We start from the raw sequence: 20,454 nt of genomic DNA, 5'->3' as shown, positions 1-20,454 counted from the left end.
GGAGTATTGGTATTCTGGGCAGGATGGTTCTTAGATGTGGGTCAACATCCTCTGCATCTTACTATGGTTTAGCAGCATTCTTGGCCTCCATTCAATAGGTAACAGTAATAAACCCTCTCCCGAGTTGTGACAACCAGAAATGTCTCCAGACATTGCCAAATGCTCCCTGGGGTGAGATCACTCTTAGATGAGAGCCGCTGTTCTAGTCTCATCTCAAATGCCACCTGCATAAAATTTTTTTTGATACACCTCTTGCCTCTGCCTAACTAAAACATTTTTTCTTTTTTTTTTTTTTATTCTCCCCTGTAACGTTAAATGGAAACCTTGGTGATGTAGTGATTAAATGCCACGGCTGCTAACCAAGAGGTCGGCAGTTCAAATCCACCAGGCGCTCATTGAAAACTCTATGGGGCAGTTCTACTCTGTCCTATAGGGCTGCTATGAGTCAGAATCAACCCGATGGCAGTGGGTTGGCTGGTTGATATAACATTAAATCATATTCTCCCTCACTACATATCTCCCCTGCTATTCCAAGGAAGAGTGATCTTATGAAAATTTTCTTAAGTCCTAGTGGTGTAAAGTAAAGAAGTAATTACCTTTAATTTCCATAGGAACATTTTTCGAACTTCCCAGACCACAAGAAAATATCCTACCAATCATGCCAAATAACACATAAAACCTGGATGGGAACTGTGAAGATTCTATTCACGCCCTTTCCACATTTTGTGAGTGGGCTGTTTGTCTTTTGTCGTTGTGTTGTTGTAGTTTTTTTTTTTAATGCATTTTAGAGATAAGGCCCTTATATTGATCAGATTTTAATATTGACGTACCTCACAGTTTTGTAGTAAAGGGGTGTAGAAATTACCATGTTCAAAGCCTATAAATTAAGTATATATGATAGTACCTGTAAAACTTAAACATCCAAGGCAAGGGAAACCTTAATGATTAATTACTAGTCTTCATTAAACACCTACTGTGTGCCCAGCATTATGCTGAGTATGTTTACCAACATTGCAACCCTATAGCACAGAGAAGAACTGCCTCATAGAGTTTCCAAGGAAAGCCTGGTGGATTCGAACTGCTAACCTCTTAGTTAGCAGCTGTAGCACTTAACCACTATGCAACCAAGGTCTCTCTCCAGGGGAAGGGAAACCTGAATTATTCATTACTGGTATTCATTAAACACCTACTGTGCACCCAGCATTGTGTTGACTATGTTTATCTACATTATCTCATTTAAAACTCAGAAGCCTAAAACAGCAACTAATGATGTTGTACTTAGTTGCTATGGAGTGGTTCTGACTCAGTCTGACCTTATATATAACAGAATAACACATTGCCCAGTCATGCACAATCATCCTGCTCATTAGTATTTTGTGTCCATTGTCATAGCAATTAGTGCAATCCGTCTCATGGAAAGGTTTCCTTGCCTCTTTCTTAGCAGTTCCTCTTTCCTAAGAACATGACCAAAGAAAGCAAATTGAACTGTCATCATTCCCGCTTCTTAGAAACATTCTGGTTGTATTTCTCCTGAGACTGACTTGTTCCCTCTTATGGCAGTCCATCATATAAGCAATATTCATCACCAACACCAGACTATGAATGCATCAATTCTTATATCTTCCTTTTTCATTATTCATATTCCACATGCTTATGAGGCAATTGAAAAGACCAAAACTTGGGGCCCCTTTCACAAATGAGAACACGGAGCATTATAGATGGTATACTCTTGCCCAAGTTCACACAGCCATAAATGTGTAGAACAATATTCAAATGCAAATCTTTCCTTTCTGACTTAATGCCTGGAAAGCCAAAGTATAGTAAAAAAAAAAAAAAAAAAATTTTTTTTTTTTTTTTTTTTTTTTACTATGTGGAAACAGGCAATTGGGGGAAACTAGAACAGACACAAAGAATATTTTTTCAGTTATTTTCTTTCCTCTATGGCTGGACTACCTCCAATTCAGCACGAAGTATGAATGGGGCCTCTTAGTAGCCATGTGAGCTTCAGGGACATAAGGAAAGAATTTTGGATGTAGAAGGGACCAGTAGTTTCAGCCTCTACCCCTTCAGAGGTGAGGAAGGAATGCCTGTTGAACAAGCCATGAGAAGCAAATGAAATGGGAACTTCTGTATGAAAAAAAAAAAAATTTTTTTTTTTTAACCTGAAACTCAGAGAATTTAGGGCAAGCAAAGCTTGCCCTAAATTCTCTGAGTTTCAGGTGAGTAGATAAGATCCAAATGTGCTCTTAGTGCTTATTAAAATCTCAGCAGTCCTCTGGATAGCTTTGCTCATCTTCTATAACAACTCTGAACAGTATTGTTTTTATACTGTGATTTTCCTTTATGAAATAGTAAATTGAAATCCATTATTTCTGACCCATCAATTTTAGCCATTCTCTATGGCTTTACTGCTGTGATAGATGAGGATTCAGCTCTCTTGCACATTTTCCTTCCTTTCCTTCCATGTTCTCAATAGTCATTGCCGGATGTATGGTAAAGCGATATTCACCCATGAACTCAGTTATCGACTCAATGGCTCTGGGCATGGTTAAAAGGGAGAAAGTGAGGACCAGAGAAACTGATGACAGATTTCTCTAAGTACATTGTGAAATTCACAAAGGTCACCGACCAGTGTAGAATGTACCTGAGAACACGTTAACAGTAAGAAAGAGACACAGTGGAGGCAGTGACTATCCAATTGTATAAATTCCTTATTTTTGAGGTGATTTTGTTAACTGCAAATTTGCCTATAGTTTACAGTGTGGAAACAGAATAGTTGTAAGAGCATTTATTATGATGATATTGGCATACTCAGCTATGAAGAAAAGAACAAAGGGCCGGCGACATGTTTTACATTGAAGCCAGAGACAAGTTCCGATTCTCCCTCAGTTAGATCGAATGGGGTTCGATTAGTTTCTGGTAGAAAAACCAAAACAAAGTTCCTGCTAGAGTCAAGAGTAATCCTATTATCTCTAGTGGTTCTAAGGGGAAAATTAGTCATAGGTGTTCCTGGGTGATGGTGACAGCGATTAATGTGAAGGACCCATTTATTAGTATTACTGACAGGATAGTGATTGCTAGAGAGTCTTCATAGGAAATAGTTTGGGCTACTGCTGGTAGGGCTCCAATTAGGGCGTATTTGGAGTTTGGTGCTCAACCTGATCATAGGATAGAGTATACAGCTAGGCTTGATATTGCAAGAATGAACACTATGCTTAGATTTAAGTTAATTAAAGGGTAAATCATTGGAAGGGGGACACATATAGTTAGAGCTAGTGTTAGGGCTAGAATGGGGGCAATAATAAATATGAGTTTTGAGGAGATTAGGGGACAAAGAGGCTCTTTAATGAATAATTTAATTTCGTCCCTGATAGTTTGGAGGAGACCATATGGTCCGAGAAACCCAGGGCCTTTGCGAAGTTGTACGTGCCCTAGAACTTTTCATTCGATTAGAGTGAGAAAGTCTACTACTAGTAAAATGGGAATAATTAATGAGAGGAGATTATTTAAAAACACTGTTAAGAAGAAGAGTTGAACCTCTGTTTACACATGTTTAAGTTTTACGCCATAACCAGGCTCTACCATCCTAACAAGGCCTCGTCAAATAAAAAGGTCAGAATCAAATCTTTGTGTTCATGGAGTTGGAATAACTCATCTAGGTGTTTTTAGCACCTTGCTTTTGTTTTAAGCTACATTAACAGGGAGGGAGAGGTGCCTAAGACATCTTAGTAGTAGAAGCTGGGTGAGGTAGGAGTTATTTTCAAGCAAATCTAAAAGTTTGTAAACTTAGATCTAGGGACAGAGCTCTTCAAAAGAAAATAAATTGTTTAAAATGGCACATTAGTATTACAGGTGAAAATAGTTATTTCAGTTGATTGGTGATTGACCTTGTTTGTTTATATAGCCATGCTCTTAATTTTATCTATAGTATAATCTTGCTTTTGGGGTTTGACAAGATAAAAAAATATGCTTATAGAAACTGAGTTAAGAGTAATCAAGGGGGGTAGGGGAGTTTACATTAAATAGTTGCATAGTAGTTTTGTGTATACGTATGCATATGCACTGGGAATTTAGGTTTAAAAAAACTATGTCCTCGAACATTGAATGAATAGCACCTTATATCTACATGCCAGAGTGTAATAGTCAATTTAAGCTCAGCTACAAATTGCTTGACTGTGTTAGGACCTCAGACAGACATAGCTGAGTCACAGCATCCCCCAAATTAAAAAGATACCAAATGCATGACACCACAGTTATGATCGTGGGCTGATTAGTCGTTAGTCCATCGAGATGTCTTATTTGAGGGAAAGAGTGGGCGATTTTAGGTGAGATGGCCCTGAAGAAAGAACCAGGTGTCAGGTATAGATTCAGTACAGAAAACCGCACGATTGATGGGGCCGGAGGGAGAAGACAAGCATGATTTGGGTGGGTTGCTGGTTTCTTGGAGGTAGGTGATTGAGAAACAGGCTTGGGAGGTGGTAAGCATGGTGACTAGAGCTTTCTCAGTGATGTGCTATGTACGACCAAGGACTTAGATGTACTATGCAATTCTAGAGAATACATGGGAGTGTAATAGTCATGGTTACAATAGATTAATGGGTAATTATCATACTTAGACTGTTAACATGAATGGTATGTCCATGCTTATATGCATGGGGTAAACAGTGTAATGCATGGTTAGACATAGTATGGGGCATGCAAGATTAAACATAAATAGTACTATATGTGGGGGAATACACGTAATGCATGACGTACACAGTGAATATTTATATAAGCAGGGAACAGTTTAAAGAGAATTTCAGCTTTGGGTGCTGATGGTGAGGTGACAGGCTTCTTCCCTGAATATCCTTAGAAGATAAGTTTTCATTTATGATTTAGAAGACCATGGTAATTTGTTATACCGTAAGGGCATTCATTTGAGGAGGCTATTTTCAATTAGTCCAGCAATTGGTATAAGGATTAAGTTGATAGAGAAGTATAAAACTGAGGCCAATTGGCCAGTGATGATATAAGGGTGTTCTACTGGCTGCCTGCCAATTTGCGTACGTGTGATTAAGCCTGCTACTAGAATTCAGAATAGGATTTGGCTAAGTGGTCTAAATGCTATGCTTCATTATTTAGATGTGTGCAGTAATGGCATAAGTGCTAAAATAAGAATGGACAATACTAGGGCTAGAACTCCTAGTATGTTTGGGATAGATCATAGGATAGCTTAAACAAGTCAAAAGTACCATTCAGGTTTGATATGGGCTGGAATGCTTAGTGGATAGGCTGGTGTGTATTGCCAGGTTCTCCTAAGACGTCTGGAAAGAATAGGGCTAGGATAAACAGTAAAAGGATGAGGAAAAAAATCCTAAAAGGTCTTTAATAGTTTAGTAGGGGTGAAATGGAATTTTGTCTGAGTCTGAGATTAAACCTATGGGGTTGCTAGAGCCTGTTTTGTGAAGGAAAAAGTAGATGGACTGCTGCTAGCCGGGTTACAATGAACGGGAGGATAAAGTGGAAGGCAAAGAACTGGGTTAAGGTTGCTTTGTCTACTGAAAAGCCTCCTCAGACTCATATGACTAGGTTTGTACCAATGTATGGGACTGCTAAGAGAAGGTTAGTAATTACAGTTGCACCTCAGAATGATATTTGTCCTCATGGAAGTACATAGCTATAAAGGCAGTGACTATAACTGTGAATAGTGGGATAATGCCAATGTTTTAAGTTTCTGAGTTGAAATAATAGCAGTAGTAAATGCATTGTCCCATGCGTGCATACAGGCAGATGAAGAATATGGATGCTCCATTGGTGCGTAAATATTGGATAAATTCAGCCATAGTTTACATCTCGGCAAATATGACTGACAGATGAGAATGCGGTTGTTGTTTCTGACGTGTAGCATATGGCTAAGAATAGTCCTGTTAAGATTTCATCAGGCATGCTCCCAGGAGTGAGCTGAAGTTTCTTCATGCTGAGATGTTTGATGGAGCCAGGAGGTCAATGAAGGAGTGATTGATAATTTTGATTAGTGGGTGGGATTTTCAAATGTTGGTCATTAAGTGTTCTTGCAGTTGAAATACAACGGTGACTTTTCAGGTCGTTAGTCATGGTTATAGCCCATGTAAGAATGATGATGTATGTCGTTTTTATTATAAGTGTGCTTCTTGTGGTGGGATTCATTGGATTTTCTTCTAAGCCTTTTCCTTTTTATTATGGGGGATTGGGTTTCATTGTGAGTGGTGGGCTAGGGTGTGGAATTATTGTAAGCTTCAGAGGGTCTTTTCTGGGGTCAGTAGTGTTTTTAGTATATTTGGATGGGATGATGATGGTTTTTGGTTATACTACTGCTATGGCCACTGAGGAATAGCCTGAGGCATGGGGGTCAATGTTGTAGTTTTGAGTGCATTACTTGTGGGGTTATTAATAGAAAGGCTTGTGATTAATAGATGGTGAGGGGTTTGAGTTAGTGGGCAGTGATTCAAATAACTTGGAGAACTGAATAATTTTTAACAGTGAAGAAATTGGGTTTATTCATGAAGATTACTCTGGTGGGTCATCATGATATGATTGTGGGTGTTGACTAGTAATGATAGCTGGGTGGGGGTTGTCTGTTGGTGTTTTCATTATAATTGAGATTACTTGAGGATGTTACAGAATGATAAATAGGCCTGAGACTATGAATAGTAGAAATGAAAGAAAATACAGTTTGAGTACATCTTTTTGATTTGACACAAGAATGGCGGCTGTATTTGTGTAAATGCTAGGTTTTTGGGAATAGTTTTTTCTAATCAGATTAGGTCTATAATTGTTGATAATAGCTTTTGGCTTATATGAAGGCTGAGGTGAGATGGAGATCAGTGAATGATCGTTGGGTAATACCCTAGTGTGTTTGAGAATTTATGTGGGAAGCGTAGAAAATAGAATTTTAGATTATATGTTATGGAGTTTAGTTCTATAGCTAGTATGAATCCTAGTAAGGTAACTGCTAAGGCTATAAATTTTAGAGAGTTAGGCGCGGTTATTTGTGGTACTGTGGGTGGGACGATGTTTACTGAGCTAATAAAACCAGCGAAAATACTGCCGAGCATTAGTCGTTTGATGGTACTAATTAGGAAGGGGTTGTTTTCATTAATTTGGATTAGTGAGGAACATCGTGGTTGTCCGATAAGGCAAATAAGATGATTCGGGTGCTGTAGATTGCTGTTATGGAGGTGGCTATAAGGGCAATTGATAGGGCTCTGGTGTTGGTATAAGACGTGTTTGCCGCTTCAATGATAAGGTCTTTTGAGTAGAAGCCTGTCAGGAATGGAATGCCCATTATGCTAGGCTACCGATGACGAGAGCCGCTGTAGAAAAAGGTATGGTTTTATAGAGTCCGCCTATTTTGCAGATATCTTATTCATCGTTTAGGCTGTGAATGATAGAACCAGAGCATAGAAATAATATTGCTTTAAAAAATGCCTGTGTGCAGGTGTGGAGGAAGGCTACTGGGGTTGGTTAATTCCAATGGTGAGTATCATTAGGCCTAGTTGGCTGGAGGTGGAGAATTTGATAATTTTTTAATGTCCTTTTGTGTAAGGGTGCAGAGGGCTGTGAGTAGGGTGGTGATGGCACCTAGACATAGTGTTAGGGTTTGAATGGAGGGATTATTTTCTGTAAGTGGATGGAAGCAGATGAGGAGAAATACTGCTACTACTATTGTGGTAGGATGAAGTAGGGGTCATACTGGTTTGGGAGCTGATGGAAGTCACAGGTGAAGCCTGAATTGGGCTGATTTTCCTGTTGCAGCTAGTAAAAGGCCTAGGAGAGGGAGTAAGTCTTCTTTTAGGTCAGTTAGGAATATTTGCTGGAATTCTTATGACTTTGAGTGGAGCAGAAATCAGACTATTGTTGTGACGAAGCCTACGTCTCCAACACGCTTGTAAAGGACTGCCTGTAGGGCTGCTGTGATAGCGCCTGTTGGTCTGTATCATCAACCAATTAATATGAAAGATATGATGTCAACCCCTTCTCAGCCAACAAATAATTGGAATAAGTTGTTAGCAGTTACTAGAGTTATTATAGTGATTAAGAATAGTAGTAGCTATTTGAAGAATTGGTTAATAAAGAGGTCTGAGTATATATATCATAGCAAAAATTCCATAATTGATCATGTAACAAAAAGTGCAACAGAAATGAACACCAAGGAGAAATAGTCTAGTTTAAAGCTTAGGGGGAGTTTTAGAGTGTGGTTTGTTATTCAATGTCAGAGATTAGAGCTTCTTGGTTTCATTGAATGAATACAGGGCTGGAATTGTACTGGTTATGAAAGCATAATATACAGTTATTTGCACATAGTGGGGAAAGTGTTTTGTAGACTTCTAATGTTGTTATAATGATGGAAAGAGTTAGAATGATAAGTGATGTTAGGGTGAAAGTAGAGAATGTATTAATTACTTTTATTTGGAGTTGCACCAATTTTTTGGGTCCTAAGACCAGCGGATAACTTCCATCCTCGGCAAATTGAGAAAGCCATATTGTTAAGTATGGTATAAGGAATTAGCAGTTCCTGAGTTCTTTCTCAGTAAACAAAAAGGTTTTAGCTTTTGTTAATAGATTCACAATCTAATGTTTTAATTAAACCATGTTTATAGTATACGAATCCCAGGATAATTTTGGGATTTAGAGTAGGAGTAGAAGGGGAATGAGATGGAAGGCTATTAGGGCATTTTCTCCAGTAAATGAGGGTTTGACGGCTTTGGCATGGTGTGAAATATCTCCTCCTTGAATTGTAATTAATATGTAAAGTGTGTATAGTGCAGTAATTAGCATGCTGAATTGTATGAGAATAGTAAAATTAGATCATGAAAATGATGCTAGGATGATAAATACTTCTCTGATTAAGTTAATTGAGGGTGGTAGTGCTATGTTTCTTAGTGTGGCCAAGAGTATCACATGGCTATTAGAGGCAGGAGGGTTTGTAGGCCCTGTGCTAAAATTATACTTCGGCTGTGGAAACATTCGTAGTTACATTTAGCTATGCAGAAAAGTATAGAGGAGGTTAGACCATGAGCAATTATTAGGGCAGTGACTCCTATAAAACTTCATGGTGTTTGAATGAAAATAGTGATGATTACTAGGGCTATATGGCTGACTGAAGAGCAGGTGACAAGGGATTTTAGGTCTGTTTATCGTAGACAGATAAAGCTGATTATAATTATGCCCCATAGTGAGAATGTAAGGAGTGGACGAGATATCAATTGTGTTAGGGGGCGTAGAAGAATTGTAATTCGTAATATGCCATACCCTCCCAGTTTTAGTAGGATAGCAGCTAGGACTAGGGAGCCTGTAGAAGGAGCTTCTATATGAGCTTTGCGCTACATGAGCTTTGAGAATAGAAATCTAGTCTAGTCTTAACTCCTGAATTAAGGACTGCAAGATTTACCTCACATCAACTGAACACAAACCAGAAGCTTTAATTAAGCTAAGTCCTCCTAGGCTAGATTTCTAGTCTAGACTTCTAGTCTCAAAACAGTGAAGAAATAAATTTCAGTTTATTAAAGCCACTCTCTTGTACTAGTCCTGTTTTAGCAACACTAAGAAACTAAGATACTATTGCAGCTAATTAAGTACCAACTGCTTATTTGGGCATTCAAGACTTTCCCCAAACTGAGCCTCATCTTCTACCCTAGTTCTCCCAGTACTTTAACCAATACTGGGTTTATATCTCCCTCAGAACACATTGCACTTTCCCATCTTTCTACCTCTAGATATCTGTAAATGCCTTCATATAATCAGGGCCTTTCATGATGCTACCCATCTTCTAGTTCAGTGTTTCTCCACCTTAGCGCTATTGGTATTGTGGGCCAGGTGGTTCTTAGTTGTGGGTCAACATCCTCTGCATTTTACTATGTTTAGCAGCATTTGTGGCCTCCATTCACAAGATAGCAGTAATAAATCCTCTCCCCAGTTGTGACAACCAGAAATGTCTCCAGACATTGCCAAGTGCCTCCTTGGGTGAGATCACACCTGGTTGAGAGCCAGTTTTCTAGTGTCATCACAAATGATACCTCCATGAAAATTTTTTTTTTGACACAGCTCTTGCCTCTAACTATCTAAAATATTTTTTTCCTTACTTTTTTACTCTCCCCTTTTTATGACATTAAATCATATTCTCCCTTACTACAGGTCTCCCCTGCTATTTCAAAGGAGAGTGATCTTATGAAAATTTTCCAAGTTGAAGTGGTGTAAAGTGAAGACGTAGTTACCATTGATTTACATGGGAACATTTTTTGAGCTTCCCCAAAAAACCCAGTGCCGAGCTTCCCAGACCACAAAAAAATAACTTACTAATCATGCCAAATAGCACATAAAATCTGCATGGGAACTGTAAAGGCTCTGTTCATGTCCTTTGCACATTTCGTGATTGGGTTGCTTGTCTTTTTGTAGTTGTGTTGTGGGTTTTTTTTTACACATTAGAGATTAGACCCTTAAATTGATCAGATTTTTATATTGACATGGCTCACAGTTTTGTAGTAAAGAGTTCTATAAATTACTATGTATGAACCCTATATATTAAGTATATACGATAAACCAAAAAAAAACAAACTGACTATCATTGAGTCGATTCCAACTCAAAGTGACCTTATAGCACAGAGTAGAACTGTCCCATAGAGTCTCCAAGGAATGCCTGGTGGATTTGAACTGCTGACCCTTTGGTTAGCAGCCATAACACTTAACCACTATGCCACCAGGGGAAGGGAAACCTTAATAATTCATTAGTAGTCTTCATTAAACACCTGCTGTGTACCCAGCATTATGTTGAGTATGCTTACCTACCTTGTCTCATTTAAACCTCAGAAGCCTAAAACAGCAACTGATGCTGTCGTTAGTTGCTATGGAGTGGTTCTGACTCAGGATGACCTTATATATAACAGAATGACACATTGCCCAGTCCTGCACAATCTTCCTGATCATGAGTAGTTTGTGTCCATTGTTGTAGCAATGAGCACAATCCAACTCATGGAAAGGTTTTCTTGCCTCTTTCCTTCTAGTTGGTCTTTCCTGATAATATAACTAAAGTAAGCAAATTGAATTATCCTCATTCCGGCTTCTTAGGAACATTCTGGTTGTATTTCACCTAAGACTGATTTGTACCCTCTTATGGCAGTCATTGATGTAAGCAATATTCATCACCAACACCATATTTTGAATGCATCAATTCTTATATCTTTCTTTTTCATTATCCATATTCCACATGCTTATGAGGTGATTAAAAAGACCAAGACTTGGGGCCTCTTTTACAAATGAGGACACAGAGAATCATAGAGGGTAAACCTCTAGCCCAAGTTCACACAGCCATAAATGTGTAGAACAATATTCAAATGCAAATCTTTCCTTTTTGACTTAATGCCCGGAAAGCCAAAATATAGCAGGATGTGGAAACAGGCAACTGGGGGAAACCAGAACAGACACAAACGATACTTTTTCAGCTATTTTCTTTCCTCTATAGCTGCTCTAGCTCCAAGTCAGCACAAAGCATGAGTGGGGCCTCTTACTAGCCACGTGAGCTTCAGGGACATAAGGAAAGAATTTTGGATGCAGAAGGGACCAGTAGTTTCAGCCTCTTCCCCTTTAGAGGTGAGGAAGGAATGCCTGTTGAACAAGCCATGAGAAGCAAATGAAATGGGAACTTCTCTATGAAGCTTGCCCTAAATTCTCTGAGTTTCAGATAAGTAGATAAGATCCAAATGTGCCCTTAGTGCTTATTAAAATCTCAGCAGCCCTCTGGATAGCTTTGCTCATCTTCTATAACAACTCTGAACAGTATTAAGATTTTTATACTGTGATTAAATAGTAAATTGAAATCCATTATTTCTGACTCATCAATTTTAGCCACTCTCTATGGTCTTCCTGCTTTCATAGATGAAGATTCAGCTCTCTTGCACATTTTCCTTCCTTTCCTTCCATGTTCTCAACAGTCGTTGCCGGATATATGGTAAAGCGATATTCACTCATGAATTCAGTTATCGACTCAGTGACTCTGGGGATTGTTAAAAGAGAGGAACTGAGGACCAGAGAAACTGATAACGGATTTCTCTAAGTACATTGTGAAATTCACAAAGGTCACTGATCGATGTGGAATGCACCTGAGAACATGTAAACAGGAAGAAGGAGACACGGTGAAGACAGTGACTATCAAATTGTGTAAATTCCTTTTTTGTAAGGTGACTTTGTTTACTGCAAATTTGGTTAAAATTTACCATGTGGAAATAATTTAACTTTACACAACGTAATTTGGCTTTTGTTCTTTGTCCTGAAATATCCCTTGGCATTTCTTGAGCAGCTTAGGTGAGTTTCTTATCTAAAAATTTCTGACAACAGGTGAGATTTTGTGCAAATGAATAGAGGCTGGGCAGGCCACAGGCCACAGCAGGTGACCAAAATTGACTAATCTCAGGTAGGGCAAGGATTATGATTCAATTAATCATGCTAAGTTTGGCCTGTTACTAAATTTTTTCCACATTTTCTCTCTTTTCTTAAAAAAATTACTGGCAATGGCCTAACATGAATCTTTATGTTTAACTAAATGGAGAGTTCTCCCTCTCTGGACACCTCCTAATTGATTAAAGAAAAAGTATATGCTTTAATGTCTTTGTCTTACTGTTACTATTTGGTGTTGTGCTGTCTAAAAGTGTTGTTTCCCATAAAAAAGAAGAAGTAGAAGTCAGAACACAGGCGCAGGAACAGCCACCCTCACAGACAGGCCAGTTAAAGGCCCCTACAAGACCAGTGTCCATGTGGACAAACCTCACTGTGGGTCACATCTAAAACCACAGGAGGTTTACCTTCCATTTTGGTTTTGTCAGACAGCCTGGCTTTAATCCAGAGAAAGCCTTCTGTCTGGTTTCTACTTGTCAGAAGACAGAGAGTGTCAGGTCTGCATGTGGAGGTGGCCATCCATCTGTGTGTGTCCCGAGACACAAGATAAATAAGGCCAGAGTTTTGGAGTCAGGCCCAACTCTCTTCTTTCTCTCACAACCCACATCCTCTTCATCAATATATTCTGTCAACTTTACCTTCAGTATCTATCCAGGCCTGGTCCTATCACAGCCTCCAGTGCTACCTCTAGTGCAGTCACCATCATCCTTCACCTGCATTGCTGCAATAGCCTCCTAGTCTCCCTGCTTCCAGGCTCCCTTACCACCCATTGCAGCCATAGTTTATGCTCCTCATCTGCAGCCACAGTGTCTCTTTTCAAAGATAGGCAGATCAGGTCATTCCTCTGCTAAACACCTCTCATTGGCTTCCCGTTGTCCTCAGTGCAGCTGAAATCCTTACAAGAGTCTGTCTCAAGGCAATACAAGATCTGAGATCCCTTTACCTCTCTGATCTAATTCTTGTCACTCTCCACTCCAGTAGATCTTGGCATTCTTAGGATTCTTCAAAACCCCCAGCAAATTCCTCCTTCAGAACATTTACATTTCCTATTCCTTCTTCTTCAAAAACTTTCCCTAGGTAGCCCCCAAACTCATTCTCTCTTGTCCTCAGGTCTCTCATCAAATATCACCTTTTCAATGACCTCTACTCCCCAAAACTGTGATAAGAGAGTATCAATTGTGCTAGTCTTTGTCAGTTCTACTAAGGAACCCCATGAGTGCTATTATGCCAATCTTAGCAATTTCTGTCTCATAAAGTATTAGATAATATACCAAAACAGGGACAATTTTCAAGAGTTTCTTTCATTAAGAATTAAAAAGTGGTAACAAAAAATAAAGGGGGTAAAAAAAAAAAAAAACCTAAACACCAAGAGGCAGTAAAACTTCTACATTTATGTTGTCAATATCACAGAGCATCGTTAGGCAAAAATATTTTAAAAGGACTAAAAATTTATTCTTTTGCCATTTTAGGCCATTTGAGGATCTCAAACTTGGTGTGGTAGCCCACTACCACATATGCCCTGAATAATCCTCACTTTATCTATGAAACACAGTTAGTGGACTTGGTTTTAGGTTTCATTTTAAAGTATGCCTTACTTGACATACCTAACCATATATGTGGCAGGTGTGATTCCAGGAATCCTGGTGGCACAGTGTTTAAGAGCTACAACTTCTAACCAAATACTCAGCAATTCAAATCCAACAGATGTTCCTTGGAAACACAATGGAGCAGTTCTGCTCTGTAATAGAGAATTGGTATGCATTAAAATGGACTCAATGGCAACAGAGTTGGTGTTCTCTCCTTTTTTTTTTTTTTTTTTTTAATGTGAGGAAGTTACTAAGATTTAGTGAAGAGAACTGACATAGAGAAGGAATTCTTGGAACTAGGTCAGAGAGGGCTCAGGGGAAATCTGCCACCAGTTATTGGAGACTCAGACCCAGTAGATTTCAAAATTCTGACAAAGATATTCCTTATTTTAATGATTCAAATTACTGAAGTTAACAAAAAGACATGAATAGAACAAAGAGTGGAGGACTGCTAGTGCTGGACACTGGCTCCTTGCAAAGAATCTAAAGCTTTAACAGAATTGCGTTGCAAGGAAAAGCCTTTCTGTGTTGAAATCCTCTAAAGAAATTGCTCTGAGCTTTCAGTAAGGACATTGCCTACAGGTGATGTGCAGGCCTTGTGGAGCCATCCTGCCTCCAGGCAGAAGGTGTCAGCTCCCTGAGCACAGCACTACTCTGAGTGGCAAGTTAGGAACAGGGGTACGGAGTACAAGACATCATGAAGCATGGACTACATGGAAAGGATTAGGAGAGGATCCACAGACCAGGAAGGATATAAGACAGAGAGTATGAAAGTTGCCTACTTCAAGGATTCTGCTCTCTAACAAACAAGATGTAAAGAAAGAAGGAGAGAACCTAAACGTGTGGGTTCCATCTATATAAAGGGGATAATAATTTCTCCTTGTGTAATTTATTGGATTCTTTTGTGGAAATGTTATTTGATGATCTAAGTGCTATTGCAAATGTTATATAGGTAGTCCCATAGCTCTTTACCTTCTCTCATCCCGAAAATGCATGTGCAATACCAATGTTAGAATGAGCTTATATGTTGAACACAGTTTCCATTCCTAGGTAAATGAAAATATTATCGAAATCGGTCTTGTATACACCATTTTCAAGAATGTTTATTTTCCACACATTAAGCAATTTCTTTAAATTCAGTTATCTCCACATTTTTCTGCAACTATTAATATAATCAAAATAATCAAAACCAAAGAAATTGAAGCATAAGTTTTCTTTTGAACACTCATTCTACATGCAAGCAGGGTGATAATTTTTTTCCTAAAAACAAGTGGCTCAGTATAGAGTAGTTACAATTGCTAGAAACTAAATGGTTGAATTAGTTTACAAAAATAGTATTTGGTTTTTTCATGATTTAATAAACAATTTGCAAATAGAAGAAATATGAGTCTCCCAGCACGAAGATCATGATCTATGAAGATGGTAGGGCTAGGGCCATGAGAAGGACAAGGAAGGATACTGTTCTGCATAATAAAAGGAGAAAATTAAGGTTCCAGGAGATGTGTGGTTCCTAGGGCTTTAGAGAAAACTGAAGGTTGGAGAGTCTGGAGAGGAGTCTTGAGGGGAAGGTGGTAAGAGAACATGGTGGTGTAAAATCCCTCTTTTTAAACCCCAGATTTGCAAAACCCCTTGGACTCTCAGATGCCTTTTCCGACTTTGGTGGCAAAAGGATGAAAAGCCGAAAAGGAGCTAAATTTTGTATGTGGGTGGTGCTGAGCAGAGATATGAGGGAAGCTAAACCCATTGTGGCTGAGTTGATTCCAACTCATAGCAACACCATAGGAGAGAGTAGAATTGCCCCACTAGTGTCTCCAAGGCTGTAAGTCTTCATGCAAGCAGACTGCCACATCTTTCTCCTGAAGAACAGGTGCTAGGTTGTGACCTTTCGGTTAGCAGCCAAAATCATAACCACTGTGCCACCAAGACTCCTTTCAGAGAAGCTAAGGAAGATGCAATGCCTATGAGGTGAAGAGACCAGGAAGAGACAGAATTAGAACGGAGAGCTAACATGCAAATATAAAGTGTTGCATATGCCCACCTGATAGATGCCGATATTCTAAATAACTCAGCAACTTTCCTGGTCAAGGGTGAGCAGGTAAATAACAATACAGCTTGCACTTGTTTGAGGTTTCCATTCTGTTCTACCTGCATATATAGGCTCCCTTGGATTTGGGCAGCTCCCATAAAGGGAGGCCAACTAGAGGTAAGATGTTACAAGAAATGTGTTGTTTACCTAGAAAGTACATAACCAGGGCCTGGGGAGAAAAATTTTAAATTGTACTGCACCACTCTACAAAAAGTGCTGAACATGCAGGCCTCTGATGCTGAGAGGTAAGGAAGGATGGCGAAGAAGTCTCCACGGCAATGTGAGAGCCCCTGGGCCTTCTAGGTCAACATTTCCATTTTGCACACATATGCACACACTGTAATCACTCTACACACACATGGCAAAGAGAAAAAGCTCCTTAAATGTGCTGCTGTGACCCTAGTGACACCAAGGGTAGCCCAAGAAGGTGCTGTTTAATTGGGAAACAGAAAAAGATGCATTTCTGGGAGAGAGCGAATATGATCTCAGCCTTGGGAGGGCAGGACAGGAAGAGTCAACATTAAGATATTAATTTTGTAAAACAGAAAATATTTACGTGTGAAACAAGCACATACCCGTAAGATTAAAACTGTGTTATTTGAAGCATCAAGGGGGTTGTTGCTATTTGCTGTCTTCAAGTAGTTTTTTGATTCATAGAGACCCCATGTAAAGGAGAAGATCTGTCCCATAGATTTTTCTAGGCTGTAATCTTTACAGGAGCAGAACACCTATTCTTTCTGTGGTGGAGCTGTAGGGCAGGTAGCATTGGCCAAGCTTTTGGTTAGCTGCCCAGTGCTTAACCACTGAAATACAAGGCCTCCTTATTAAAGGGTCAGAGGAGAGGTAACTGGTTTAGCAGAGTAGAAGAAAATAAATCTATGTGCCCAAAGAGGGGGTCAGTGGCAAGAATCATGCTGACGTACCTATTAACTACCAGAAGAAGGCAGGGGTTATATGGATTGCTCTACCAAAAAGATTGCCTATAAGAATAGATAATAAAAAGTAAGAACCTCAGGTTCCCCCTCTCTGCTGAGTTCAGACTCATATACAGCTACCAGCTCCCCATGTCATACATCTATATACCAACCCCACCCTTACTCCCTTAGGGGAAGAGAGGCATATTCTTTGGGGAAATTAAACCAGGTAGGGTTGGGGCAGGGAGCACTTTGTTCAGAGACCACTACTACAGGGTTAGGGAGTAGAGATGAGGAAGATGTCAGACTGAAACCTGGAGGATTAAGTAAAACTCTAAATGTTGAATGATGAGACCTCTATGTTGCTTCTCTTTTCTGCTTCCAGAAGGCTGATCAGCTTCTACCAAACCCTCTCTAGTTAGGGAAGAGATCAGAAAATCCTTCTCTGGGAAAGTTGGATGATTCTAGAAAAAGACCTAGATATTTTGACTTTTGAAAACCAAAGAAGGGTTTGTTTGCCCACTTGACCCCCATTATCTAAACTGAAGTTTTACTTCCTGAGGACCCCCCCGCTTCTTGCCCATGCACACAGGGTTTAAAGTGGCTCCTTAGAGTCTCTATCTGAAATGTGAACACAGGGCCAAGGAAGGAACACCATGGAGGTAATAGAAACAACAGAGGGAACAGATGAAAGCCCTTATATATGATATTCTTAATGATAATATTTCCAACCACCAGGGATACAGAGAAGATACTAAGAGCTTACAGAGAGAAAATCGGTGTCTGTAGAAAGGTTCAGGGAAAAAAAGTATAGCATTTAAGTTCTCAAAAATAACATAGGACACTAGAAGAAAACAGAGAATTAAAAAAAAAAAAAAAAGCCTAAATGAAAATGATTTTCTACCCATACTTCTTTATTCAGTTCAGTTGCAAAAGGGAATAAATATTTTTTCAGAAAACCAAAGAGTGAAAAATGTAACAATAATTATAAAATAAAATAAAGACATGATTCCCTGTACCAGTAGTGCCCTCTCCTACAAGTCATGAAGTACCAAACTGATGGTGGTTTAAAAAAATAAGGGCTTCTTTTCTCACATAATAAGAACTCTGGAGGAAGGGTGTTGCTAATACCAGGTCAGAGGCTTAAAAGTCAAAGTCAAGTCACTGAAATCCTTTTGCCCTTTCCCATGTTCTTGTTGTTTGGAGTCACAAAGCGGCTGCCTCACATTCATATTCAGGGTGCTGCCTGAGCATGAGGCCCACCTTTCAGGAATTGAACAGACTCCCTCATGGGTTTCCCATAAGGAACGTGAAAGCTCTAGTACTGAAGCACCACTGCCTCCTGTTTTCATCGCTGTCTGCATTATATTATATTTAAATTTGTGTGCTTGTGTCTCACCTGTACCATCAGGTTTTATATGTATATTCTTTAGTTCTTCCTGTCAAAATAATCAATGTACAAAGAAAATAAAGCATTTAATATTTATTGGAGCATCTTTCCAGAACGTAGGGAGGCCTCAGCTGTTCAAACTCCAGTGCTCAACCCAATTCTCTCTGGTGAACTATTTTCATTTGTCAACTTCTGACAGGTACTGTGCTTAAAATTAATACCATATTCATCTTCACCTGAACATTTTATCTTCTTTTTACAAGTGAGAAAAGGGTAAGGGAGGTTAAATATCCTGTCCACGGTCATTCAGTGAGTAACCTCTTGGGGTCTAATACACAGGCTTCTGACTGCAGAGCCTGAAGTACATTTTTTGTTTTGGTTTCTTTTTAAATTGTACACTGTGGTCTCCAAAGGACAGAAATACAGTGTGAAGCACCTGCTCTAGGAAGATGCTGGTCATCCCTGTGTCTCTGAGCCAAGTGAGAGCACCTGAGACTAGAACTTGTGAGGAAGGGGTATGCGTACTTATAGGTCAGTGTGGGGAGTGGTGGGTAGAGGTTGCAGTTAGGAGCTGGCCTCAGGCACACGAAGGGGCTTTCTTGAAGGTATAGGCTACTCTTCCGTCCCAGCCACCTTCCCAGTCATTCTCCAGAGCTGTGGCTCTGAAATGTGTCTGACGTATATTATCGCCACCCATAGCCTGAATTCACAAGAACATATGAAGTAAAAATAAACTGGGTTAACAATATATTCTGTCTCAGGACCTCCTATTTGTCCTCTGTAAAATAGGAGTGATAATATACGTCTGTTAAAGAAAATTGACCCCTTCGCTATTTAAACTTAACTGTTAACCCTTACCAGAAACTAACAACTTATTATGGTGACAAAGTCCTGGGAAATGTTTAAATATTTAGATAAAACCTAACTAGCCCTTAGAATGCAGACACACAAGCTTAATAAACCAACCCAATCTAAAACCCCACACTTAATAGCCCACCACCTGCTGATTAAGTGAATGACAAGAATTCACTTAAACTGTCCCTTTTTTGAAAATCTACTCACAGTTTGTACTGTATATAAGATGATAAAAATTATAATATGAAGAGCTCATCTCATTGGAGGAGTCGTCTGTGTTTGGGAAAAGTTTTTGTACTCAATTAAGCCTTTTAACACTAACCGATTTATTGACTGGATTTTTAAAAACAATACTTCAGTTTCTGGTGAAAGTTTACCCAGCAAGTTAGAGTCCCATTTGGCAATTACTGCATAAATTATTCAGTGACATTAGTCACATTAATCACAGTGTGTGGACATTCTCTTTCATTGTGGTGTTTCTTCCATTTCCAGTACTCAAGTTGCCCTGCCTACTTGTCTTCTCATCTTTGCTTTGGGGTGATTGTTGACCTTTTCAACTCATACTATGGTTCTTAAGTAGAGCACCCACCTTACAGGTAATATTGTTTAATTCGTGTGCCACTCTATTTCACTAAAAAGTGATCCCGGAACAAAGGCTAGGTTCTAGGCTTAAAGAGTGTACCAGAGCGATAGTCTCAGGGAGTCCTCTGTCTTCTACTGCTCCGGATTGTCTGGTTTTTAAATAAGAATTTGAGTTCTGTTTCACATTTTTCTCTCATTCTATCCAGGACCATCTGCTGTGACCCTGTCAGAACAGCCAGTGATGGCAGCCAGGAACAATTTACTTCTTTGGTCTCAGAGTAGATGAGGTTGTGGCTTGTGAAGACTTGTTTCTTATCTGAGCCGTTGCTTAGCTTCTTAATTCTTGCTCCTGGCAGTAGAGACCTGTCTTTGTGTTTTAGACGGCAGCCTGAAAGCTTTTAAGACTCCAAACCCTACTCACTTTACAAAATTGCAGATCATGATTTTGTGGACTGTTAAGCCAGTTGACTGAGATGTCCCTGAAAATCAGTCTTGGAAGGTGTTTGGTTGTATCTGTGGAATATCCATATTTGGATCTTCAATGAATACATGTGCCTTCCCCCACGTATTTGTATTGACACATAAATATAGATATTTTGGAAACATTGGTGGTGTAGTGGTCAAGAGCTATGGGTG

At 39.3% G+C, this 20,454-nt stretch overlaps 2 pseudogenes; both read right to left on the bottom strand.

The window, feature by feature from the left end:
• Nucleotides 1-4,734: 4,734 nt before the first annotated feature.
• LOC135232180 (cytochrome b-like) lies at nucleotides 4,735-6,542 on the bottom strand (annotated as a pseudogene).
• Nucleotides 5,830-20,454, bottom strand: part of LOC111747674 (NADH-ubiquinone oxidoreductase chain 5-like) — a 125,724-nt pseudogene continuing 111,099 nt past the window's right edge.

Source organism: Loxodonta africana, chromosome 7 (assembly GCF_030014295.1).
Source record: "Loxodonta africana isolate mLoxAfr1 chromosome 7, mLoxAfr1.hap2, whole genome shotgun sequence".
In the NCBI taxonomy this organism is placed as follows: Eukaryota; Metazoa; Chordata; class Mammalia; order Proboscidea; family Elephantidae; genus Loxodonta; species Loxodonta africana.
This window is presented reverse-complemented; position numbering and strand designations above follow the sequence as displayed.